General features: G+C 46.6%; 1 protein-coding gene across 2 annotated transcripts in view; it reads right to left on the reverse strand.

Moving 5' to 3' along the window:
• Window positions 1–16,814, reverse strand: part of TGFB2 (transforming growth factor beta 2) — a 69,495-nt gene that overhangs the window by 24,073 nt on the left and 28,608 nt on the right. The window lies entirely within an intron of this gene.

Genomic DNA, 16,814 nt, shown 5'->3' on the forward strand with positions numbered 1-16,814 from the left:
TTTAAGAGGAGAAAATTCACTATTCTCGCCAAACAAGATAGTCTCACGAAACAGGGAAATAGCTGCAATATCATTCAGTTTCCAATGGCTAATTTAATATCGTTAACAATTTAACCAGAAAAATAAACATGTGCGTTTGATTACCGGAATAGCAGATTAATGGAGATTAACAAACTGTTTCCAACTCTGTCAAGGGCGTGCAGTTAACCCTCGCCTTTGAAAGATGAATTTGGGGTGGAAAAACCTAGGTGCTTTTGAATCAGAGTGAATTCACGGCAGTTGATGTCTGGCAAAGCCTTTCAGACTTGCATACACCCTAATCGGATGTGCCAAGAAAATAGCTCGTAATGGCAAGCAGTTTGCCCTGTGTATTTTTTTTTCCTTGAAAGTCTGGCGTAAAAATGTCCAGCCTCATCCAGGCTCACGTATTGATTTTTTTATTTCTGGTTTAAATATTTTAATTTTTATGAAGCACAAAAAGGATTAAGAAAGGTGGGGCAGAAGAGAAGGGTTTGAATGAACGCTACCCCCAAAGGCACACAGTAATTCCACTTGAGGGACAGTAACCAGAGTAGAAGTCACTGTGGGCTCAGCCCTAAATCCTCACTCAAAGGGGATGGACATTTTGGCTGAGTTAGGCTGAATTCCCTGGCCCGTCATCAGCAAGGGATCCTGTCACTTTTGTGTCTCGTTTAGGACCGTCGTGGAGAGAGAAAATAAAATATACCCGCTCCAGGTCTTTGTTCAACCATGCTGCCCTCTGCCTAAACTAAAAGACAGTAGATAAAATCACTCTTCCTGATTATCCATACATTGCTTCTGGCCCCAGAGTTGTGATGTGGAGCCAGGTAGATCTGATCCTAAAGAAGAGTCTCTATCTCACCAGTCCAAAGAAATTCAATCTCCAAAGATCCCAATGTAAGGGATCATCGGTTTACTCTGCTTTTGGAGAACAGTACATCACTAGGGAGGGATACATTCTAATTCCATAATCTTTCAATATCTAATAGGTGGCTAAAGCACAGGTCTACTGGCCCAGAGTCCTAAGGCATTCATTCATTCAATCGTATTTATTGAGAGATCGCTGTGCGCAGAGCACTGTACTAAGCGATTGGGAGAGTACAACACAACAATAAACTGACACGTTCCCTGCCCACAATGAGCTTACATCGTAAAGGGAAAATAGGTCATCCCAATAAGAGTTAAAAATGATCCCCCCAGTGATCACCATTATCATTCTACTTCTCCATCCTATCGATGTCCCAGTCATCAGACACATTACACGTCGGTCTTTCCAGCCACACTCGCAATCGGCAGCATCATCTTCAAAACCAGACAAAAGATCTTTCTCTCTCTCTCCTCCTCCTCCTTCCCTCACATATACCTACATATAATATGATAAATTTATCCTGCAAAGTAACATTTATTGAGTGTCCATTTTTTAATAGTATTTGATAAGCGCTTACTATGTGCCAGGCACTGAACTAAGCATTGGAGTGGATACAAGCTAATCAGGTGGGGCCAGGTCTTAATCACCATTTTAAAGATGAGGATCCGAGAAGTGAAGTGGCTTGCCCAAGGTCACACAGCAGACAAATGGCGGAGCGGGAATTGGAAACCACATACTTTTGACTCTCAGGCCCATGATCTATCCACTAGGCCACGCTGCTTCCACTTTGTGTGGTACACTGCATGGGGCACTTGTGGGGGGACAGTAATAATAATAATAATAATGCCGGTATTTTTTTCAGCATTTACTACGTTCCAAGCATCGTGGTGAGTGCTGGGATAGGTAGGAGATAATTAGGTTGAAGGTAGTCCTTACCACCCTCAGGGCACACAGATGAAGACCGAGGGAGAAGTATGTTATCCCCGTTTTCTAGATGAGGAAACGAAGACCCAGAGAAGTTAAGCGACTTGCCCAAGGTCACTCAACGGGCAAGTGGCAGGGCTGGGACGAGAATTCAGGTCTCCTGACTCCTAGGTCCATGTTCTTTCTGTTAGGCCTCACTGTCTCCTGACTATAGAATGCAGAATAAAAGTGACCCTCCCCCTCCCCATCCACAAGGAACTTATCCTCTAATGGGGGAAACAAACATACAGATATTTACAACTAGCAAAACTGATTGAGTGGTGAATGACGCTAATGAGGAGCTGGTTACATCTAAAAGACTCTTTTTCTCCAAGGAAGTGCAAATCGCCTTACCCCTTTCTCTCCGCTTTTCAGTCTATATCCTGGCCGGATGACCGGGCCAGGAGCGGCTCCAGGGACTGGGGTTGGAAGGGCCGTTCAGTGACACCGAGCAGGCTCCCACGTGGCACGTTGTTTCACCCAGTATTTGATCCGGAATCCTCCAGCCGCCGAGCGGCTGCGTTTATTCCGCGGTGCGGTCTCATTATTAGACAGCAGAAGCTTTAAACATTCTTTGAAAGTGCATCTTAAATGAGTGGAACTAATTCAATGTGTTTCCTGTTGTTAGGAAAAGTAAACAACTATTCCTTTCCTTTCTTTTCCTTTCTTCCCTCATCCAGGCAGGGTTCACATACACACAAACAATACCCCACACACCCCACAAGCCTCAATCTTATCCTTCCATCGAGATTTGTAAATAAAGGCCCTAGAGATTTATTTTTATTCTCTTTTATGTTTATTAAACTTTGGAGGGTTTTTCTTTTCCTAGCTCGTCTCCGGTTTACCAGCACGCTCTCCTGCTACCCCCACCCCTCTCTCTTCTCACTGACTGAGAACGGGGCGATCGTTTTTTTTTCTTCTTTCTAAGCAAATCACCCAAATGGCCACATTGAAGCAGCACATGCAAATATTTACAGGACTAGCTTGATTGTTATTGATAACAGTTGTCATGTTTTCTATACCTTGGCCGGGATCCCACTCCCCTCGTGGCTATTTTAACCATTGAAACCATTTCGGCTCCCCGACGACACCAGCCCCGGGTACTTTTAATGAGGAGAAGCAACTTCAGGCGGAGGTGAAATCATCCTGGGCCGGTCCTACCACCCCGTTCGGCTCGAGACCTTTGCCTTCCACGTGGTGGAGTTCCGGGCCGTGAGCAGCGACGGAGTGTTCGTGTTCCGAAGACTGAAGCTGCCCTCCCTTCGGTTGCCAGTGGCTGCCATCTGCCGTAGGTCAAGGACCTCCCGCCTGACTCGGGAACTCGAACAGCTTGTCCAATGCACCTGGAGTGGCTAATTGCTATTTTCTCATACCCATTCTCGTGATCCTATCCTCACTCTCTCTTAAAAAAAGTGCAACGTGGACGAGGTAGAAGGACCAACCCAGCCTCACGACAACCCCTCGGGAACTTAAAAATCATAGCCTCCGTTTAGGAGGGTAATAATTGTGCCATTTCAAAAGCGTTTACTATGTGGCCAGCACTATACCAAGCAGATCAGACACGGCCCCTGTCCCACCTGAGGCTCAGTCGAAGGGAGAGAGAGAACAGGTATTCTGTCTCCATTTTACAGAGGAGGAAACTGAGCCCCAGAGTAGCTAAGGACTTGCTCGAGGTCAAAGAGCAGGCGAATGGTGAAGCCAGGATTAGAAACCAGGCCCCTGACTCCCAAGCCCAGGTTTTTTCCACTAGACCATTATATTCATTATGATACCTAATACTGACCTCTGGGTAACCCCAATCCCAGAGCAGCCTTGGTAGGATTTAATTTTTACCCAACCCTTCTTCAAGAATTCTGTGGTTCTGCCCTGTCTCTGGGCTATAGCTCAGTTAGCCTTTTCTTAATCTTTGCCGCCCCCACCCCCGCCTCGGACCCTTTCTTCTTTGCTGTTCCATATTTCAGCAACAGCCTCTCCCCGCTCCTAAGCCTTCCCCACATACAATCCCTCGCCTTCCATGCCCTGCCGGAAGGTTTTTTCCTCTCAGTGAGTGGAGTGAGAATTCCACCTCCCCCAAACATCCGTGCCAGACAACCATCCCGCCTCACACTGGACCCACCTCAAGCTTGCAAAGTAAGGCCAGTGAAAATGGGCATCGGCTAGAGAAAATTATAAGGAGAAGGGAACGTGTCGACCGACTCTGTTATAATAATAATAATAATAATAATGTTGGTATTAGTTAAGCGCTTACTATGTGCAGAGCACTATTCTAAGCACTGGGGTAGATACAGGGTCATCAGGTTGTCCCACGTGAGGCTCACAGTTAATCCCCATTTTACAAATGAGGTAACTGAGGCACAGAGAAGTTAAGTGACTTGCCCGAGGTCACCCGGCAGACAAGTGGCAGAGCCGGGATTCGAACCCATGACCTCTGACTCCCAAGCCCGGGCTCTTTCCACTGCTAAGTATAGGAACACAGGAGCAGGCTCTGATGATACCTACTTTTCGGGGGAGCTCGTTCCTAGTGGATAGTAGCATTTCCAGGTAGACCCAAAAACCTAGTCCTTCCAGCTACCCTACTTATCTCACTCCAGCCCATGTGGCTCTCCTCTTCCAAATCAGAGAATCGTTAATCCCGGGATCCAATCGTTGGTCTCCGTGGCCTCGGTAGACATGGGATCAGGAATTACTCAGTCTCCCCATTTCCACAACAATAATAATTATGGTATTTGGTAAGTGCTTACTATGCCCCAAGCGCCGGGGTAGATACAAGGTAATTTGGTCCAATACAGTCCCAGTCCCATGCAAAGTAAGAGGGATAAGAGGTACCGAATCTCCATTTCACGATGAGGAAACTGAGGCACAGAGGAGTTAAACGATTTGTCTGAGGTCACAAGAGGCAAGTGGCCGAGCCCGGATTAGAACCCACATGTCTCGACGCTCAGGACCACGCTCTTCTCACTTAGCTACGTTCACCGTCACTCTGAGAACTATTACCTGGACCGTTGGGAAAAACTGAAAGGTTTGGAGGGCAGGGACCTTGTCTTTCACTTCCATCATATGCTCCCAAGTACCTACTACACGATTCTGCCCCTACAGTGTCTTCCGAAAAAGCTCCTCCTGCCCTTGACATATCTCAGAACGTGGAACTTAAAGAAGACAAGGACTGGAGTCACATATTCGGTGCAGACCATTGTGTGTACCCAGTCATTCCTAAACGGGACACAAGACTGCAGGGGAGATGGTGGATAAAGCCCAGGGCTTGCAAAGGATGTCCTCACCCCAGGTCCACTACTGACCTGCTGTGCAGCCTTGGACCACCCACCTCACCTCTCTGAGCTTTCATTTCTTCACCCAGGAAACTGGCAAACTGTCCTTCCTTGCCCCGCAGGATCAGGCTATGGACAAATGAGATAATGGAGGCAAAAACTGGATGAAAAAGATAAGGAGTGAAGGAAGAAGCCTCAATCCCCCAACTTCAGGACGGAGGACCCGTGCAGAGGAATCGATTACAGTGCTGGTGACTTGCTCAGCACCACTCATGCTCTCTCTTCCCACCGGTCCATGTTCCCACTAAGGGAAAGAGTGAGTACCGGGGCACAATGCCCTGAAAACTACCTATGTAGTCTTTGCTCACGTTAAGAATAATAATAATAATAGTTATCGTTATTATATTTGTTAGCCGCTTACTACGTGCCAGGCACCATGCTAAGTGATGAGGTGGAGTCAAACAAATTGGGTTGGGCGCAGTCTCGTCCCACACAGTGCTCCCAGTCTTCATCCCCATTTTACAGATGGGGTAACTGGGGCACAGAGCAGAGAAGTGGAGGAGCAGATAAGTGGAGGAGCAGGGATTAGAACCCGTGACCTTCTGACTCCCAGGCCGTGCCGCTCCTCTAGCTATAGACAGAGCTAGGGCAAAAACCCAGGTTTCCCAATTCCCGGAACGGAGCCCTTCCACCTAGGTTTAAGAACAAGGCTGGACGAGAAGAAAAGTACCTTGGAAAATCTAAGCCATAGGCTTGTAGCCTGACGATATTATTAAGGTGCCATTAATACTGCAGCTGGAAGCTTGAGGAAAGAGAGAAAATCTGGGTGAAAACTTTCCCCTGCTGCTTCTTGAGGAAAGAAAACAAAAGTAAAACCAAAAGATGCAGCCTCCCAGTAGATCTCCCTGAGACCTCGGCTAAATTCCTCCCGCAGATGAACGTCTCTCACACGGGAGGACCTCAACGCATCTTACCACGAGGGCCCCAGGAAGAAACGCCCTTTGTTTGGAAAGCTGGAAATGATCAGTTGGAGCCGGAGACCTCACGTAACATACCTCAGGCCCTGGGTTCAAAAACAGGGGAGAGCGGTCACTGCGGCCGTGGCGTTCCGTTAATGCCAGCGCTTTCCCAAGAGCTCTTGAGGTCTCCAGCCTACCGAAGTGGTCCCCGGAGACTACGCGAGCGTATTCTAGCTCCAGGCTTCGGGGTGGCCTTTCGTGACTCTGGGCTGGTTTTCTCTGGATCCACCCGAGCAAACCGTGATATCAATCTGCCCACAAACTGCTGAACTTTTCCTACGGCTCTCTGGGGGTTTGTAAGGGCTTTCGACATTTCCTAGCCGGACTGATGACTTAGCGTTCTTCACTTCCACAGCTGCCGAGGAGATGGTCAAGAAGTCCTTTCGGGTGCTGAGGAGGCGGCCCGCGGCCCGTGCGTCTGCTGAGGGGCAGCGACCTCGACTCCGTCTGTGCTTGCATCAGCCCGGCCGGCATGAGAAGAATACAATTTCAGTTTGGGTTTTCTGAAATTTGTCTTGGCAAATTAGGCCTGGATTTGATTTCACTACCACATCCCAAGCTGTGCTGACATTCACGTCACAGCGATTTAACACAAAACGACTGAGAAATAAACAGTGTACCTACAGTGGTTTGTGTTTTTCGCCGGGGCTAGGCCTCCCACCAAATGTGTTACAGCAGCACAGAAGTACAGTCCCCTTCACTCAGAAGCGCACCTCCTCGCGGGGACTCCGTTCATCTCTACGTTCCCTGAGCGCTGAGGAAACGGTGGGCCCAACACCAATGTTGCCTAATCCCCGTGACACCCATCTGACGGGATATGGCTTTTACGAAGGCGAGTGCCGCGGGCGACACTGGCCGCTCCGAAGACGCACACGGTCCTATGCGGACTCTGGATTTCCATCGATCAATCGATCGCAATTATTGAGTCCTTACCGGGTGCAGAGCACTGTACTGAGCCCTAGGGAGAGGATAATATACAATACTAATAATAATTATATTTGTTAAGTGCTTACTTTGTGCCAGACACTATACTGAGCGGTGGGATGGACACAGCGGGCGGGACACGGTCTCTGTCCCGCGCGGGGCTCAGTCTCAATCCATTTTACAGATGAAGTAACTGAGGCAAAGAGAAATGAAGTGACTTGTCCAAGGTCACACAGCAGACAAGCGGTGGAGCCGGGATTAGAACCCCTGACCTTCCGACTGCCAGGCCCGTGCTCCATCCACTGTGCCATGCAAAGACTTGGTAGAAACACTTAAACTAAATTTAAACTCAGGTGGATCTCGAGTGGAGTGTAAACTCCTCCACTAGATTGTAAGCCCCTGGAGGGCAAGGAGCGTGGCTACTTTATTGTCCTCACCCGAGGGCTTAGGACAGTGCTCTGAACCCAGTAGTGGCTCGATAGATTTTCTTCATTAACGGTTGACATCAGGTGGGAGATCCAGATGAATCTGCCATTAACCTAGCTACTGCTGCTCCATACATTCTCCAGCGTTTGCTTAATACACCCCAGAATGGCATATACACCCCACAGTAGAGTGCTTGGCACACGGTAAGGGCTTTACACCAGTTATTATCTTTGTTTTTTCCTATCTCCGTTTTGCAGAGGGGGAAACTGAATCATGGAAAGACTAGATTAAGTGATGATTTCAGGGTCCCACTGACCTAGATGAGACAGAGTCAGGGTTTCATCTTTCGGTCCCTGACTTTCTAGCCAAGTCTGACAAACCGTCTCGAAAAGTGTTCTAAGCAGCAGCACCAGCAGGTACCAGCACAAGAGCACTGACTGGACAGCTAAGCATCTCAATAATAATTACGGTACTTGTTAAGCGCTTACAACGTTCCAAGCCCTATTCTAAGCGCTGGGGTAGATACAAGTCAATCCAGTTGGACACAGTCCCTGTCACACATGGGGCTCATAGTCTCAATCCCCATTTTACAGATGAGGTAGCCCAGGCCCAGAGAAGTGACTTACCCAAGGTCACATGGCAGACAAGTGGCAGAGCCGAGATTAGAACCCATGACCTCCTGACTCCCAGGCCCGTGCTCTAGCCACTACGCCATGCTGATTCTCCATAAAGGCTCGGAAGGCCCGGCAGAGTATCTCACCAGCCAGACTCAAGTCAAGCTTTTTTCTTTATGGCCAACAAGGACAGGTAACTCGGGAACGAAGAAAACGGAGGACAGGACTAAAAGGAAGTTTCAGCGGAAGGTGGTTTGCCCGGTTGGTAGAAGTATTCACTAAGGGTGTTCACTCTTCCCCCATCCTGTTTGTGTTGGCAACAGAGATGTGGGCAATTAAGATATGGGAACATACAGGAATTATAGGAATCCAGATGAACTGTGGCATGAAAAGATTCTGGAGGTTTTCCAAAGTGTCATGCTTGTTTTAAGAGATCCTGTTAATTTGGAAGTTAATCCGCTCTCTGTTCTCAATGGTTGGCTTCCATTTATGGATGAAAAACCAACTCATCGAGTCCGTGGTGATGATGCAAGATTGGGCTGAAATTTGGAGAAATTCCTTAAGTTTGGCTATTCTAGAAATAGGGATGACGTTTCATTGTGCCTCGTTTCCTAACTCTAGTACAGGGACCACATCATGAAAAAAAATGGAAGAGAAGGGAGATACCTTCTTTTGTATTTTACCAAAATGACAGTGATTTTCAGGTCAGGAAACTCTTTTGGCTATTTCTGCATGGGCTAAAAAAAAGCCACGGAGGACAGGCTGATTTCAGCGTAGACCTGTGTGGTTTTTCAAAGGCTGGAGCTGATTCTTGAAAGACTTCTGTGTTTTGAGGACAAGTGAGAAATAAAAGGTAATATGGTGTGTGGGATAAATCGGCTTGAATTTTCTCTCTGCCATTGAGTCGGGGTGCCGATGATAAGGTCTGGAGCCGGGCTGCGAGTGCGCGTGGCCCAGGATGGCTAAGGGTCACCTCCACAATGCCTAGCATAGAGAAGAACGAATGAATCCTCATTTAATGCAGCCGAGTGGTTGCATTTCAAGTTGCAGGTTTTTAGAAGAGATGCTGTTATAGTCTAAGAAAGGCAGCCTTCCACAGTATCTATATAACCTCTCTGTGCAGCTCTGGAGTTTCATAAGCAATGCAAGATATAGTCTCTGCAAGCAAGAAACGTGCAACACAATGGGAAGACAGGGCAGACCCAGATACACAACTGAAGAAATATGGGATCAAACAGATTGAGGAAACGATGGCCTAAAAGATAAACTTATGCGAACATTCACTGAGACTTATAGATAGAAACAGACTTAGAGTCTCAGTGAATGAGACTTTCAGAGAGAAACAGTCTTATCATCCTGCATGTTTGGGAAATGCAAGGGACTGATTAATCTAAAGTTCTGGTTCACCAGATCGGTAGAGGGCTTTGCCCAAAAACATGGAAGGCCGTAGTCCATGTTTCCCCACTCCTCAAGGACCTCCAGTGGTCGTCTATCCACCTGCGCATCAGACAGAAACTCCTTATCATTAGCTTTTAAGCCCGCGGTCATCTTGCCCGCTCATATCTTATCTCACTGACTTCCTACTATGACCCAGCCCACACACTTGGGTCGTCTAATGCCAACCTAATCATCAGACCTCAGTCTCTTCTACCTTACCACCGAGCAATCGCGCGCATCCTGCCTCTGGCCTGGAACTCCCTCCCAATTCGTAGTCTACAGACCGTCACTCTCCCCATCGTCAAAGTCTTATTAAAAGCACATCTCCTCCAAGAGACTTGACAATCAGCCAGTCAATCGCATTTATTGAGGGCTTACTGTGTGCAGAGCACCGTACTACGCTCTTGGGTGAGTACAATATAACAGACTTGGTAGACACGTGCCCTGTCCACGACGAGCCTTTCCCCTATTCTCTCTCTCTTCGGCGTCACCCTGGCACTTGGAAGAGAACCCTTTGTTCACCCCATCCTCAGCCCCAGGGCACTTCTGTACAGATTTGTAATTTATTTTAACGTCTGTCTCTCCCTCTAGACGGTAAGTTCACTGTGGGCAGGGATCATGTCTATCAAGTCTATTAGATCGTACTCTTTCAAGCAGCGCTCGGCCCAGTAGGAAGCACTGGATAAATATGATTTATGGATTGATCGACTGCCCTGGAGACTGTCAAAGAAGTTCGGTAGAGAGAGAGCTGGAAGGATAAATGAAACTTGTCAGCCTGAGGAAAAACTGCAAAGACTATGAAATCTGACTCATTAGCCATTTCCAGAGAGCGGGACAAGACACCGAAATCCTAAATGTACTCTCCCAATGCGGGACAGTTTTCCTGAACCTGGGGTTCTGCAAACCCAGAGTCCCATCATCTGAGACACGGGTGTATCAATTATTTAAATCCTGACCAATTTTTATTCCCTACTTTTAAAATATGCCCTTGGAGTATTACCCTTTTTATAACATAAAGGAGAACCACGTGGATCCAAAAGTCAAATAAGTCTATAGTATAATTATAGACTAGGTCCGATCAAAAGTTAATTCCTCTCCGGGTACATCCAGTCCTTTCAAACTTCAGATTACAGAGGACACATTCAGAAACGTGTGTGTGTCCCTGCCTGTCTTCCAGATTTCAAAGCTGTCCATTTCCATGTAGGGTGGAGTGGAAATATGTATAAGGAAAGAAGCATTCATCTTATGCCACGATCTGCAAGCTGCACTTCCTTTTAAGCCATCTCAATGGAAGATTCCAGAACTCCAAAAGCATTTTACGAATGTAATGTGTGCAGGCAAGTCAAAACTATGTAGCTCTTTCCCTGCTCCCTCCACTTCTCCAACGACCACAGCAGTCTTTCGCTTAAGCCTATAGCCCGAAAAACTGAAAATTCAAATCAAGAACCTAAAACACATCTTACAAAGTGATCAGTACGTGTGTTGGCCATCTCTGTGAGAGTGGTGTGTGTAGCGTACGTGTAAGAAGTCCTAGAATGTTAGTCTCAGAGGGCAGGACCTGGGTGGGAGGCAAGTTATGTACAGCAGCCACACAGAAAGCTCATTATGGAAAGTGATCATATCTGCTAACTCTGTTGTACTCCCCCAAGCACTTAGTATAGTGCTCTGGATGGAAAACTCACTCAATAAATACCACTGATGATGCTCTACCATCCTACAGGCACTCAATAAATAGTCAACCACCATAACCAGTGTAACAGCCTGTGGCAATGGCTCTCTACTCAACACACCGAATAATAATAATAATAATGATGGTATTAGTTAAGCGATTACTGTGTGAGAAGTACTGCTCTAAGCACTGAAAGGGATACAAGGTGATCGGGTTGTCCCACGTGGGGCTCACGGTCTTAATCCCCGTTTTACAGATGAGGTAACTGAGGCGTAGAGAAGTGAAGTGACTTGCCCAAAGTCACACAGCTGACAAGAGGCGGAGCTGGGATTAGAACCCATGACCTATGACTCCCAAGCCCGGGCTCTCTCCACTGAGCCACACTGCTTCAGGGGGAAATGCACCATTTGACATCTCCAAGGGATTGAAAGAGCACTTTCCTATTTCTATTCTTCCCAAGAGAGAAAATACTAGAAGGGGTTGTTATCTCCAACTTCTGAGGTCGTCAAATGACAATCTGGACAGCAGGGTGAAATCTCCTAAGGCAAATTCTACCCTGTGACTCCCAAACATTCGTTCCTCCCCATCCTTGTTTTTATGGATGTGGAGCTAGGTGGGATGTGGAAGGAGAATCATTGACGAGTAGATAGCTTTTGCTTGAAAAATCACCCTCATCAGAGTAGAGGAAACGTTCTCAAACTCATCACTCCCACAGACGGAGGGCCTACGTTCTAATCCCTCCCCTGCCACTTGTTGACTGTGTGAGACCTCGGGCAAGTCACTTAACTTCTCGGTGCCTCAGTTACCTCATCCGTAAAATGGGGATTAAGACCGTGGAGCCGCATGTGGGACACAAACTGTGTCCAACCTGACTAGCCTGTATCTACCCCAGTGCTGAGAAGAGTGCCTGGCACGTAGTAAGCACTAAACAAATACCGTTTTTTAAAAAAGGTACATTTGCTTCAACGAAACCTCTTCCTCCTTTGTTCTACACCAGGTTGGTCTGTCTGTCATGGTAGCTTCCTTTAACCCAGCAGAGGAGTTGGGGAAGAGAAGCGAGAGGGAGGGGAGGAGAGGAGATAGTACATTATGCAAATAATTCAAACCAAGATCCCCTTCCCTCCCCCAAGCTGCTTAAAAGATGTGCACGTCATCTGTCTTGAGCCGTGGCCGCCGAGATATCCCACCTGATTTATGTACTGATTTTTCCCCAGGGGATGCAACAGGGCCAGCAGCAATCCTCTGCCACTGTTTGAGCTTATTTAGCTGGGCTCACGGAACCTGGTGACCGCTCTTCAGAAGGAGACCAGTGTCTCCCTCTCCTCTCCTCTCACTTCCCCATTAGAGGAAGCTCCTCCCTGAAAGAAGTTCTGACAAGTTCAGAGAACCACATATTCTTTTCACGCCTGTGTTGGGCTCTGTGCACGCGCTCCGATGAGTATAAATTAATGAGGGGGAAAGCAATGTTTTACCCCCACACACTCACTCTCAAAGTGTGTGGGGAAAAAGGGAGGAAAATAAAGTCATGCATTATTTACACGAACAATAACAGCCGATTTGGTCTGGGCTGTGGGCTCTGGGTATGAATGCCTTTGTGTTTTAACGTCTCCCCTTCTTCACACTTGACTTGTAAAGACATCTACACGGATAGCCTGGTTGGCAGAACCAGAGTCACTTTGGGAGGTTAACCGAGGGCCAGTTTACTAATGAGCTTTATTTCAAACATGTACACAAACACACACACCCACAGAGCCAACAATGAAAAAGATTCCTAGGCACAGATCGAATTTTATTGGAACCCATTAGATTAAATAAAAGTGCTACTGTATTTCCAAAATCTCCCAAATGGAGCCGTCTTCTACGCCTAGCACCTGAGAAGGGCAATTCACAATCGAGCCTCTTGATTCACAGCCCTTTAGCTTTTCCAGGTACTGGACCTGAGACACGAAGCTACAGACAGATTCCAGAGAGTCACAGACTCCTAAGAGCACAAAGGGGAACCTGCTGCAGACAGAAAAGGATGCACCTGCACACTCGGATACTAGGCTCTGAAGCCAATACAGCTGCCTGGATCAGGACTGAGGCAAAAAGACTAGTTTCACTACACAAAGCCAAGTGCTAAAATGATTCGTCACCAGGCATGCTCTTAAAACCTCAAACTATAAATATGTGACGGGAAAAAAGAGGAACATTAGAGCAGCCCAGTTTGAAGCCACGAGGAGAAGCAGTGGTGCTTAGTGGAAAGGACACGGAGCTGAGACTCAAAGAACCTGGGTTCTAACCCCTGCTCCACTATTTGCTTGCTTTATGACCTCGGACGAGTCACTTGACTTCTCTATGCCTCAGTTTCCTGATCTGTAAAATGGCGATTCAAAATCTGCTCTCCCCACTATTAAGACTGTGAGTCTCATATGGGACAAGGACTGTGTCTGACCTGATCAACCTGTATCTACCCCAGCACTTAGCATTGAGCTTGGCACTCTGATTGTTCTACCTATCTCTCTGAAGCTGTGTTTTTACAGACTACTCGTGCTAAAAAATACTCCAAGTCAAAGGTTCGATTCCTTAAGGAGATCCCTCAATGTTCAATACTGCCTTAGCAGGTCCCACGGCAACTTATTATAAGAAAGTCTGTGTGAACTGACCCACTAGAAAAGGAAAACATAAACAAAACACCGGGAGACACTCTCCGGGACTTAAAGAAACCCCAAATAAACTTTGTCTAAATCCAATTTTCTCCAGCACTGACACCAGAACCACAAAACCGTCATACATGACAAGCTCAGGGATGTTGAAATCAAGGAAATGGCAGGGAGAACGCATTCTCCGATCATTTCGCAATGATATTTCAGTTCCTCTGGCTGTGGTGTTTATGTGTCCCTACCTTTGGGCTGGGCCATCCAAATGCAACTCTTGTCTTTTGTTTCTTAACGTTGTTTTGAAAGCCAAGAATCTGCATGTCCCCAAGGTTAACTTGTTGCAACTTTCAACCCAGTGGAAACAAACGCGGGTGATAAATCATGGAATCCTGTAGCACTCTCTGACATATGGCAGTGTGAAAGTACTTGATTGAAAACGTCCAACCTGAAAGGCTGGCTAGGTCAAAGGGAAGTAAGGCTTATACAAGGACTTTCTATCCTCAGAACCCTGCACGATTCCTCTCAGCCTCATTGTTTCCCTCTCATTTTATCCCTTGTGGAAAAGGTTCCAGGGAATGAGGGGGATGGTATGTGCCGGCTGGTGGTGAAAGCCAAAGATGGGCAATTAAGAGCATTTTGTTCTTGGATTCTGGCTCCCTCTCCATTGAATTATTGTTGAGCTAAAGAGAAGGTGCTTTCCCTCCATGTGCCTGAAATTATAACCCTGCAAATCCAACTCTGGATGGGATTCCTCTGCCCAAAAAGTTAAGAGGACAAGAAGGTGCTGTGAAAGCCCTTCCTTTTTTCCAAAGGAAAATGATGACGACCTACATTAATTATAAAAAACAACCTACTGGCTAACAAAACATATTTTAATTTGTGGAAGTAAACAGTGAACAGACTAATACGCAAAAATGTTGACTATTCTCCTGATGACACAGGGCTGCCAAAGATCTTCATTGATTCAATTTTCCATTCCTGATTCAAAAACACGGCTTTGGGGGGTGAAATTCAACCCAAAAATGTACACTCTAAGGCAAACGGATAACCTGATTATCTTGTAATAATAATAATGTTGGTATTTGTTAAGCGCTTACTATGTGCAAAGAGTACTATGTGGAAAGAGTCTGGGCTTTGGAGTCAGAGGTTATGGGTTCGACTCCCGGCTCTGCCACTTGTCAGCTGTGTGACTGTGGGCAAGTCACTTAACTTCTCTGTGCCTCAGTTCCCTCATCGGTCAAATGGGGATTAACTGTGAGCCTCACGTGGGACTACCTAATTACCCTCTATCTACCCCAGCGCTTAGAACAGTGCTCCGCACATAGTAAGCGCTTAATAAATACCAAGACGATTATGTGCAGAGCACTGTTCTAAGCGCTGGGGCAGATACAGGGTAATCAGGTTGTCCCACATGAGGCTCACAGTCTTCATCCCCATTTTACAGATGAGGTAACTGAGGCACAGAGAAGTTAAGTGACTTGCCCACAGTCACACGGCGGAGCGGGGATTCGAACCCATGACCTCTGACTCTCAAGCCCGTGCTCTTTCCACTGAGCCACGCTGCTTCTCTACCTACCTCAGCGCCAAGAACAGCGCCTGGCACAGAGTAAGCACTTAACAAATACCTTTAACAAAAATGGACAGTGGCTGCATGAAACCTGCAATACCAGTTTTCGAAGCTAAAAAAGGATTTTTTTTCCATTTTTTCCATTGTCTTTCGGAGTAGTTTTACACGGAGCCAGTTTCTAAAAACCGGTGTTGCCTACGAAAGCTGTTTCCAATCCTGTGGTTTTAATAATCATAGTCACTTTAAACACATGGAAAATGGGCTTAGGGTCTTTACATAATTGAAAATCATCTTATTTGGAAGTCCAAGAGCGGAAAGACCACTTCAATCAGATAAAGTCAAGAGTGAACTAGATCCACCTTTCGGAATTTCAAATTGCTGAACTGAACTTCAAATCTTTCCGCATTTACTTGTCAGATGAGATTACTTAGGAGAGGAACATTAGTAAATGCTGGGTTTTCAAACTGATTCACTGGAAATCCTAGTACAGAGTTCTGTCTTCTCCTGCCCTCACCCTTCGAAACCAATTTCCCTCATCTCGTTTACTGGTTCCATTGATAAACTCGTGGATCTCTGCACAGGCTGGGACTTGGCCCCCAAACTGGGAGAAGCCAGAGAGAACTCGTCCGGCAACTAGCCCCTGCTCTGACAAGAGCGGTGGATTAACTAACTAGAGGTAGGATGGGTCAGAGCCAAAAGTAGCCCCATTGACATTCCATAAACCCAGGTCCTACAGATAGAGGGGTCGATTTTAAATAGTAGAAAAAGTTGACACCCGCTAGCCCATTTTGAAACTTAACCTCATGCAGCTAATCTTAAAAGTCCTTTCCACATAGGTCTGCAGGTCTCCTTCACACTTCCTTCATCATTCCCCTCTTTATTTTTATATAGTCCATCGCTTTCTTCACCCAGCTGCAGAAGCTCATTCAAAATGTTCCTCTTACCACTGAAATCCCCCGTCAGGTCTCAGCCTGATTTGTGTTGCTCTTTGTCTCCAGCTGAAGCAAAATCTGGTAAATATTACACTTGCAAGGTAACAGGTTTGGAATGTTAAGCATCCAAACCACAGTACAGTTGCTTCTTGGCACCTGCGAGGCTATATTTCGTTGCCTCGCCCCAGATTCGGATGCATTCAGCCAGCATTCTTCAATGCACAAAAAGATTCTACCCCCCTAGACTGTGTAAACATTTGCCCTGTTTACTAGTCAAAAGGGCCAGTGTAAAGGAACATCTTCCTAAGTGAAGTTGATCTCCTGGTCCTGCCTTCTGCCCTTTTATAAAGTTTCCAACCCTAAAAACTCGGAGTCTCTGGTAGACTTTTTATAGCCCTGCAGCTGGCTCGACTGTTTACATATTTCAGGACAATCATCTTAATGGTGGGACAATGAAAGATCGGGGAAT

This window comes from Ornithorhynchus anatinus, chromosome 19, assembly GCF_004115215.2.
Source record: "Ornithorhynchus anatinus isolate Pmale09 chromosome 19, mOrnAna1.pri.v4, whole genome shotgun sequence".
NCBI lineage: Eukaryota > Metazoa > Chordata > Mammalia > Monotremata > Ornithorhynchidae > Ornithorhynchus > Ornithorhynchus anatinus.